The sequence below is a fragment of the Orbicella franksi genome, chromosome 12 (assembly GCF_964199315.1).
Source record: "Orbicella franksi chromosome 12, jaOrbFran1.1, whole genome shotgun sequence".
Lineage (NCBI taxonomy): Eukaryota > Metazoa > Cnidaria > Anthozoa > Scleractinia > Merulinidae > Orbicella > Orbicella franksi.
In genome coordinates, this window is record NC_138156.1 from 20,806,262 (window position 1) to 20,816,581 (window position 10,320).

Consider the following 10,320-nt stretch of genomic DNA (forward strand, 5'->3'; position numbering starts at 1 on the left):
GATTTTAGATGTCATTGGTGACCAGAGAATTGCTATTTTATGCCCTGAAATTGTTACAATAAGCAGATATTTAGTAATTAGTACATTTAAAACAATGATACATGTAAATTAAAATCACAACAAGCTAAAACTATTTGACTTTTTTCTAAGTAAATCCCTCCTCTTTGAACAATGTTAAAGAATATGTAGATTTGAAAGATTTCCACGAAACTTAAAGAGATTGTGTAATGAATTGTGCATGTGGTAAGTTTGGTCTACATCTTAAAAAGTTTAGGCTGAATTTTTCAAGTTTGTTTGGCAAATTCAATATAGCGATGATTAGTGGAACAAGTGGAAACTAGCTGCAGTGTGTGAACAAGAGGCAACTGCAATCAGGAAAATGTGTTTGATAAATATGTGAAAGAAGAGTAAGCCCTCATAAGCTTTGTGTCTTTCTGTCAGTCTTGAAAGCATCGTGAATGAAAATGTGGTTCAGTCTGTCACTGCTGATATGTAACCCCTGTCAGAATTGGTAAATAAGTATGGTGCAGGTGGCTGGGCTTGCTTTTTAGTGTTTCTCAGGAATTTCCTTTGAGCAAAATGTTTGACATAGTGCATGTATTTTAATGGGTCATGTAGCCCGCGGAACAGGGGCAGAAAAGAAAATGTGCCTACCAGCGCAAAGCGCAAGACGAAATAAATCCGCCTGTAGTCACACCATTGTTTATGCTTTTGCAACTGTTCACTTGGTGACCGATTTTTGCTGATTGGTTGCTTTAAGCCATGTGAAGTCAGACATGAGAAGAACCAAAATGTGTTAAATTGGGTGACAGACCCACACAGACTCCTACAGCTTGTGACATTTTTACATTTGCATTCTCTTATAAATTCCAGCCTCTCGACCTTTTATTTTGCTCCTCATTTGTTTCTGAAGGGTACTCTTTTATCAGGAGGACTTTTTTAAAAGTCGAGGAGAGCCGTTGGCCTGTTAGAGGTCCGAGCTCTGCATGGTTTCAGCTGTCATCTATCACTTCCTGGAGTTTGACACCTCTGTAAAGTAATTTGCGGTGTGTCAAGTTACAAAGTGTGGTTTGTCTTGCTCCATTTCTTTTATTCTCTCTGGAGGGACAAGTTGGTGATCATGTTGATTACTTGTATTCTATATTGTGATGCCAGGCCCGGTTGTTAGATTAAAACTGTGTAAAGTTATGTGGCTTGTTACCACGGATCATATTTTAGCTTTGTCCAGCGTCGCCAGAGACTGCTGTACTAGATAGCGTTTCTTCGAGAATGTTAGAGATCCATTCTGTGTTGTCAAAGTGATGTTTCTTGCATCTTGAATCTGTTCAAGCTTTTTATCTCCTGAGCTTGATGTTTAGGTTTATACCTCCTTTGTTCGTTCTGGTACCACATGATTTAATTTAGCTAAATTTAGATGTTCACGTCTGTTGACTGTTTTGCGTCATGTATACATTTGTAAATTGGTTACTTGAGACATTTTTTCATGCCAATAAAATCTCATTCTTTCATGCCAATCATTTCAAGGGGGCCTAAGAGCATAAATAGTGGTGTGACTACAGGCAGATTTTTTTGTCTCGCGCTTCGCACTTTGTGCTTGTTTATCGCGTTTCGCTCTCTGCCCTGCTAATCTGCCTGTTCTGCAGGCTACGGGTCATGTAGCTAAGTTTCAGGTTAGAAAAGGAGAGAGAGTCAAAGGGTGAATTTGGGTGCAAATTTTAGGTGTCTGGAAATAGAGAGGACCTTTCAAATCAGTTGTAAAGAAAAAGTAAACACTTGGGGGCAAGGGGGCAGTTGAATGATTATTGAATTCCTAAGCATTGTGGAATTTCCAAAACCAAGAAGGGGATTTAGATGAAGATGGAAGGGCATGGTTTTTTCTGCAATCTGCACCAATTACATGTATCTTCGTTATCTTAAGAATCTGCATTCATTGAGTTTTCAAATGGTGTATTGAACACAGAATTCTGTAACAATGTTCGAGACTTCACACATGCACAGACTATGACACTGTCCCTTAATTGTAAATCAGGGGTTTCATTAGGTGCCAGGCAGCAGGCAAATCGATCAGCTGTGAGGATGATTTTGCCAGCCTAGTTTGACCATCTACAGAAAAGGTTTTCTTCTGAAGAAGTTCAATTGAAAGAATTTTGCCTTCTTGTGAAAACCAGTTGCCCTCCTGCTGTAATTGTTAATGTAACCCTTGATAACAACAAAATGCATTCATTCATTTGGTGATTTTTTTATTAACACTTAAAAAGTTTCAGTAGTAGTGGGGTAAATTGCAACACATTTCACAAATCAGTTGATGCCAGAACTTGACAGAGAAATAAATGTAACCAAAGAAATGAAGGATTAAAGTGCTGGCACCTCACTTTGAATAATTAATGATCTGTCATATTGTATTTATTTAATTGTCACTGTATATTTATTTTCCATCAGTGATCACATGTGATACATGTATGTACATGTAACTGACTACAGTGGGTAGCCTAACTGTGAAAACTTGCATCGACTTGCGTGCAAATTTGATGTTGACCAAAGTGAGCACAAGTCATCACAGGTCAACGCAAGTGCACCCAAGGTTTGGCCAAACGAAGTCGCAAGTAGACCCAAGTTTTGAGCTTGCCCCTACTTGCGGGTCCATTTGGCCTGGAATTTACTTTTGGAATGTTGCTACTTCCAGCATCTGTTAACTGTGATGAAATTTAATTGTTACTTTCATAGGGGTATCATTACCTTAAGTTAATCATTAATTTTTGTATAGGTTATAGTAACTACATGTATAACATACATGTTTAATAAATCTTGCACGGAACTCAAATTATTCTTTATCCCTTGGTTATTGCCATTGCATCATGTTAGTCTAGTACAGTGGAACCCCACCTTATGGTCACCTTGTTATCATGCCACATTGTTTTGGTGAAGTAAGTTACTGTTTGAGTAAAGTGCTGTGTTCAAGATCATAACTCCAGGACTTTGGGAAGGCTTCTTAATCTGGGGACCATTTCACCTGGTGTTATGCCAGTACACCATGAACATTTGTACAGTATCTAAATTTTTCTATTTCTTCTTTTGAACAGCTGAAGACAAAATAACTGAGGACAACACAGGAGGAGGATACTATCCACAAGCTTATTCTAGAATGATGATTTTTTTTGCAATCTAGGACCAGGTAAACACTTGTGTTCTTGTGCAATGATCAAATCAAAACTTAACTCGGTTCCTTCAGGGGAATCCTCCAAGTGCATCCCTACAGGGTGCCCAAGTCATCAAATTCTACAGCAGAAAAAGAATTAAAATGCACCACTTTTTTTTGTTTATTAATTAATGCACTATTATTATAGGATCCACAATAGTCAGGAAATTTACGTTTTTCAAAATCAGGGAAAGTTCAGGTAATAAATCTAGAAAATGGGAAGGTTCCCTTTTGTACTGTACCTTTGAAAAAAAAAATAACTAGACCAAACTACTGAACCAACTCCATTCAAATTAAAACCTATAATGCAACACACTTTCAATAAGTGACCCCCAAACTAACTGAGAACCGACACTACTCAACTTATACCAACAACTACTCATCACCTCTACAGTAGTCACTACAGTATTTCTTGACCTCAACAGAACTCACATGATGTTCTTCAACCAGCCTCAACACAAACTTCACCAACAGTATACCATTTGAATCAGACCATAACTGATCAGTCACTGATTACTATGTTTTCACAATGGCTTGACAGGTTCTCAAAGCATCAGTGCTTTTACACTAGACAAACTACTTAACGATATTTGTCCACTTTTTTTCTTTGTGGTTGGCAACTTGACAGTTGTTCCTTTGGCCACCTCAGACTGGGACATACTGTAATGTATTCCTCAATTCCATCTCCACCTCCCCTCACCTATTCATGATTCACTATTATTTCCCAGGGTTCCCCAGGTTAAGGATTAGTTTTGAGTTGATCATTGCATTCCTTGATGTAAACCAAGTTGTGCTCTTAATTTTGAAGTACCACAGACATGTAAATAATTTAAAGTGCTTTCGTTGGCTCAGTAAGTAAATTACCCTACATGTAGTTTTCAAGTGGATAGCATTTCATTTGGTTATATTTTTTGTTTTTACTGTATTTCCTCCTTGAAACCCTTTTTAGATTTCCTGATTTTTGCCCATACATGTATGTAAGAGGGGAAGCAGGCTTAACAGTAATATCAAAAATCAAAACTGCAATTTGTAGGTTGAAAAGGAGATTTGGAGAGACGTACTTTTTAGAATGGAGACTCAATAATTATAATCAACCAATTCAAAGTGCTGGGATTGTACAAAACAATCCACCAGGAAATTCTGTCCTTTTTGATCTCAACTGAAAGGGCTCAGAAATTTATGGCTGAAAGAGTGCTGAGCAGCTGTTTCATGGCTACACTGTACTATAATATGATTGCTCACCATATGGATCAAAATAGGAAAAAGAAAGAGATTGGGGCTAATTTTAAGGGATACTGGATAGAGGGAGTTGAAAGGAAATTTTGACGAAAATTCATCATTTAACACCCCCTCCCTCTTCCTTCTCCCCTTCCAAAAACTTAAGCAAACTGCAATTTTTCATCGTTGTCGAAAAAATTGTACTTGGGCACGGGTTGGGTTGGGGTACTTATACAGATAGGCCTTAGGATCAGTGGAAGAGATTGTTCTGTGATAATGTGAGAAATACGCATGTCAGGCCTTCTGATATTACGCGATACTGAATGGCTGATATATGCATAATTGGACTCGATGGAGTTTATACATTCGATTGTAAATATGGTTTGTTAATTGTTAAGCTGGAAATGGGTCGACATTTTTAACCAAATGGCTTGTTTTACTGGCTACATTCATCTGTGTAGACGTTTGGTCGTGGTATGTTTTCGTCACCTTGCAAACTTTAACCAGTGAGATTTTTGAAACATGTTGAAGAAAATTTTGTTCGTGACAAAATTTCCCGCAGTCAACTTGTACAGTAGAACCCGGCTAACTCGAGTTGGTTTACTCTAATTTCCCCTGGATTTGACCAAAAAATTTCAGTCGTGACTCCCCTTTGATTTTCAACTACTGTCTACAGGGAGAAAGACTGTTTTGTTATGTTCAAGTTAGTTTTGTTATACAATACTATTATGAGATCAGATGTGAGTTTGACAGACTGGCATATGTTATAAATTAACCTACATGTACTGTGGGGTTTTATATAAGTTTATGATCTGCCTGCTTAATTATGGATTGAATAATATTATTGTGAAGCAGGATGAAGTGTTTAAAAACTGAAAATTCAATGGTGGTTTAATTGATGATCCTTGCAAAATAAATTTTAAAAAATGAATAAGTTGCCAGTAATCGGATACCCGTGTTTGCGCGAAGAACTCTGGGATCGTCAGGGGGCAAACATTGCTAGTCACTGAAACGAAGTGTATGGCGAAAAGTTGTTTCGAGGTACAAGAAAACGATTTTTGAGAGGGATCAACGCTTTTTCGCCGTCGTTTTTATCGCAAATGGATTTGGGCAATGTTAATATGTGGAATATGTAAGTTTTTCTTTGAATAACCGTGAAATATGTGACAAAATCTACCGATAAACTCCGTTGTTTGCGTGAGGTTTATTGTGAAATTTACATCGCGTAATGGTCTGAAAATATTACAAAATTAATTAGGTATGAATCGAGACGGAGGAATAACCCAGTAAAGCCTTTTAAGTTGTGTACAGGCTACTTTTGGCTTATTTGAAAGCTCAGTCGTACAAATAATACTGGAAATAAGCCCGGTGGCGATCATTGTACTGTCAGGGGTTGATTTAATGACAAATGAGTCCGCGCGACTCATGCTGTGTGGCTACTGTGTTGCTCAAAGCCTTTGTTTTGCTTTTACAAGCAGGTATTTGAGTGATTTTCCATTCTATAACAGATCAAGGGTAGCTCCTTGAATATATCTCTAAGTATTTGTATTTGAAAGTGCCATTTGTGCGTGATTATGCTTTCCAAAGCTTGGTATTGACGGTTGAGTGAAATAGCCCGACACAAAGGGTAGTAGTTCATTCTACAATTTTCGATTTCTGTTTTAGAGCTTCTTTTCTGTCCTAATATTTAACTTCTCGGAGGGTCTTTTCTACCATTTGCTCCGGGTAGCCTCTCGAGATCAGGCGTGTATTGAAATTTTCAATATTCTCTTCAATGTATTTCACAATAAACCTCACGCAAGCAAAAGGGAGTTTATCGGTAAATTGTTTCACTTATTTCACGGTTATTCAAACAAAAACTTACATTTTCCATGTATCAAAATTGCCAAAATCAATTTGCGATAAAAGAACGGTGAAAGAGCGTTGATCTCTCTCCAAAACCATGTTTTTGGGCGTCGAAACAACTTTTCGCCATACATTTCCTTCTGGCGACTTGCAATGTTTGCCCCCTGACGATCCCAGAGTTCTTTTCGCAAACACGGGTATCCGATTACTGGCAACTCATTCATTGGTTTGTTGTATTCAGAAATATAATACTGCACATAAAAACAAAGCGTAAGAAGCTAATCATAGCATGCAAGAATATCAATAATTATTGATCATTCATTTGGCATGTTAGCTGTGTCCTTTCAACTTTTAACGTGGTGCACCGATAGTGCAGAAGACCTCATTTTTTTATTTATCCCAACTAATGTTGATCAAGATGCATAATTACTGTTCCTTTGTGTTCAAAATGTCTTTAGGGCTGCAAAAAAGTGTTTTTCCTATCCTGAAACCTTATAAAACAGGCTTAAAATTGCTCAGAAAAAAATCACGTAATTTACATTATTTATCGCATAATTGGCCTTTCTAATCGCATAATCTGCCCTACAAATTTTGCATAATTTGCAATTTTTCATCGCACCCTATCAGAAGGCCTGGCATCTACATGTGCCCCTGATTGGTTTCACATTATGGACAACACCCTGCCATTTAGATCATTAGAATAAAAAATAGATTGACATAGGTGTAATAAGGGGGAGGAGAGAAGCATACTACAACATGGCAATCTTGCCAGTTCATAGGTACATGTAACAAAGTACGCCTAGGGGTATGTACATTGTATGCTTTCTTGCCTTCAGAAAAAAAAAAAAATCTACAAAACTTCAATTTCTTGTAGTTGAAGGGTTGCAGATAAACTTTAAGGCAATTTGTCAAGAAGGAATTCCATGGATGGGTCAATAGATCTTTGACACAGGGATGATGAGAATGTTTTTTTTTTGGGGGGGGGGAGGTGGGGCTGGAGGATATAATTCTGCTTTTATCCCTGATAGGGGTACTGAACAACAAGTAAAAATAAATGGGCAGGTTGGACTCTTTACAGAGGGAAGGGGCCAACTGAGGAAATACAGTAATTTTTCAGGAGAGTGAGAACATTTCTGAATGTAGATGACTTATCATTTCATTCATTCTTGTTCCACATGTGCATGTATATTTTAAAACATTTCTGCAGTCCAATTGTAAAGAAAAATTTTCCCAAAAATTTCTTTTCTAGCTAGTGAAAAATGAAACTCAACATCAGAAGTCAAGGGATTTTTTTCAACTTAAAAAACGGTCACTCCAAAAAGCCTACTTTTTTGTCTTTGCCTGTAGCAAGTAAACATTCAGGTTTTTCCTTTTACCGAAGTTTCAGCCACTGAAGTGCTTGCTATCCTGAAGAAATTTGTCTCAAAAGAAGCGACATCAGAGGCTGCCATTTTCAAACTGTACTTGTGTTTATGTGACGTCATTCCGTTCGACTTGAAGTTGGCAGGAAGGAGAAAAACCTGCAATTGACTTACATCAAAATGTATTTTTTCCAAGTGATTATCTGCTTCACAATCTTCAATGCTATCCTTTTTGAGTCTGGAGCATGCTTGACTCAAAATAATCTGGCTCAAGAGCAGCCATAACCCAGAGTGGTAGTTAAAAGGCTAGTTGGAAGCCATTTGGAAAAAATCTCTTGGACAGAATGATGCAACGGAAATGAACCCTGGCTGCTGAGTATTGTTCAAAATGGCGACAACAATGTCAAATTTTGGGCTTCCTTGGAGAGGAATTTCATAAGGAAAACCTGCACTTTAGAGGCTGAAAGCTCAGTGAGTGGCTGAGTGGTTTTATTAGCGTTGACAAAAAATATACATTTATTTCCATTTTTTGGAGTGACCGTCTCTTTTAACCATTTCAAAATAACAAACAAGTGACTTCATTTTGTAGTCCAATCAATTTTTATTGACATGCTGAACAAAAACTCTGCTGTTGTGGCTACAGTGTCTTGATAAATTAATTGCTGAGAAAGTGAATATAATTTGGCAAATTGATAATCGAGTAACTACTAAATTGAGGACTCCTTATCAAAATATTTTAAGGACTGATTGATTTTAGCAGTGATTGTAACAGTTGAGAACTATAGTAGCATTATTAGGTAACTGATATTACTCTCTGAAAAGCTGTTTTACAAATTCTGTGGCTTGTCTGTAATTTTATTTGAAGATTTCTTTGTTTATGTTTATTCACATTATTATTAACATTCTTATCTGAGGTGTTATCCACTTTCAACAAATTTATTTAGAATGCATGTTATTGTTTGCGATGTCTGTTAGTTTTCAGTTGTCCTCTGTTCGGCTATGCATGTTTGTGGTATTTGTAGTAACTGTACAGTGGCCCATTGGTACAAATATGACTTCACCATTCAGTTTATTTATTAACACTTATCCCTTCAGCATGAGTTTGAAAACAATACATTTTGCAAGTTACCCAAATCTGCAAGATACTTGGAAAACATGACGACTGGCAATGAAAAAGTTTGAAATATTTTGCTTTGTTTAATCTGTTAATCAACAGTTAAGTGCAGTGTGCAAGTGTTAAAATGAATTGTTGATGAAGTAAAAAAAAAATATTAGTGACTGCACTTTGGTGTTCAAAAGTCCTACAGGGCAGGGGGGGCGAGTGTTTTCAAGTTCCAAAATGTCAATTGTGTATCACCTCAATCAAAGAGACTTAGTTTCGATTTCTACTGAATTCCAATTACTTTCACAATAAGGCTTTTCAAAACGAATTATTGATCAGCAGAAAATTAAAATGGTGATTCCACTTTGCTACTCAGTAGTTTGATCGTTGGTTTTTAATGGAGTTCAAAACGACTTGCCAATTTTCAAAACGATTTAATTTTCATTTCTGCCAAACTCTCGTTACTTTGACTATGCAGATTTATTACAATGCATTATTGATGAATTTAGAAATCAAAATTGGGATTTCACTGTGTGATTCAGATATTTTATTTCTTTTAAAACTAAACTCTTGTAACTTTGTTTGAACTTTTGCTGAAGTGATAAGTAGAAAATAAATGTCAATTACCTGTTCTATTTATAAATCCCTTTAAAGTTAGGCTATGAAGTCTTCGTTGTTTTATTGCCCAGATTGGGTTGTGTTTTAAGTGAAGTCTCTTGACAAAATAGTATGGGCCATTGTAAAGTTAGTGATTTGAGGGTACAAGGAAATCGTTGCTGAAATGCAATGTATGTTATAAAGCTCTCAGAACCACAAAGACGCACAACTTGAGGATATAGCTGTCTCTATATTTTGATCCAGTATTATCTCGAAGTCATATTTACAGATTCTCTTCCTTTTTTCTTTCAGGTTGAAATAAAACGTGAGGAGCTCAAGAAAGGAGGAAAAAACAGGAAAAAAAATTTGCTCTTTACAAGCGAAAAAAGAAAAAAAAAACATTTAAGTCCATTGGCGCGAAAATTGTCTTGGGGTTAAAAAGTTGCGCTTTTAAAGCGACCCGGAAAAAGAAACTAGTAAGTCTTTTACGTGATATTATTTTTTGATTATTACGCTTTTAAAGGGGACCAGAACAAAGTCGGAAAAAAGCAAAGTCTTTTGGCGGGAAAATTGTCCTCGGGAAAGAAAGTCTGTGCATTTGAATGGTGTCTGGTTTTGAGTCAAAAATATACTAAGTCTTTTGGCGGGAAAAGTTTTTTCGGTTAAAATACTGCGCTTTTAAAAGGAACCAAATAAAGTCGAAAAAAAAAAACTAAGTCTTTTGGCGGGAAAATTGTCCTTAGGAAAAAAAGTCTGTGCTTTTGAATGGTGTCTGGTTTTGAGTCAAAAATATACTAAGTCTTTTGGCAGGAAAAATCTTGCCTTGTGCAACGGATTTGTCCCATCAAAATTCAAAGTATATGTTTGTTTTCTGCCTAGACTCTGTTCAAAATCGCAGAATTTTTTTTCTTTTTGGCAACCCTACATAGTCAAAAAATAGTAAAAGAGATAGCCTACATTCCGACTAGTTTCCAGGCCCCTTTTAAGAGCGCAATTTTCTT

At 36.6% G+C, this 10,320-nt stretch overlaps 1 long non-coding RNA gene across 2 annotated transcripts in view; it reads left to right on the plus strand.

The window, feature by feature from the left end:
* The window catches only part of LOC145462762 (uncharacterized), a 13,961-nt gene extending 3,691 nt beyond the window's left edge, over positions 1-10,270 (plus strand). For both annotated transcript variants that reach the window (XR_014041256.1, XR_014041255.1), the window contains exons 3-4: positions 3,081-3,172; positions 9,632-10,270. This is a non-coding gene — a long non-coding RNA (uncharacterized LOC145462762). The remainder of the gene's footprint in view (positions 1-3,080; positions 3,173-9,631) is intronic.
* Positions 10,271-10,320: the final 50 nt, after the last annotated feature.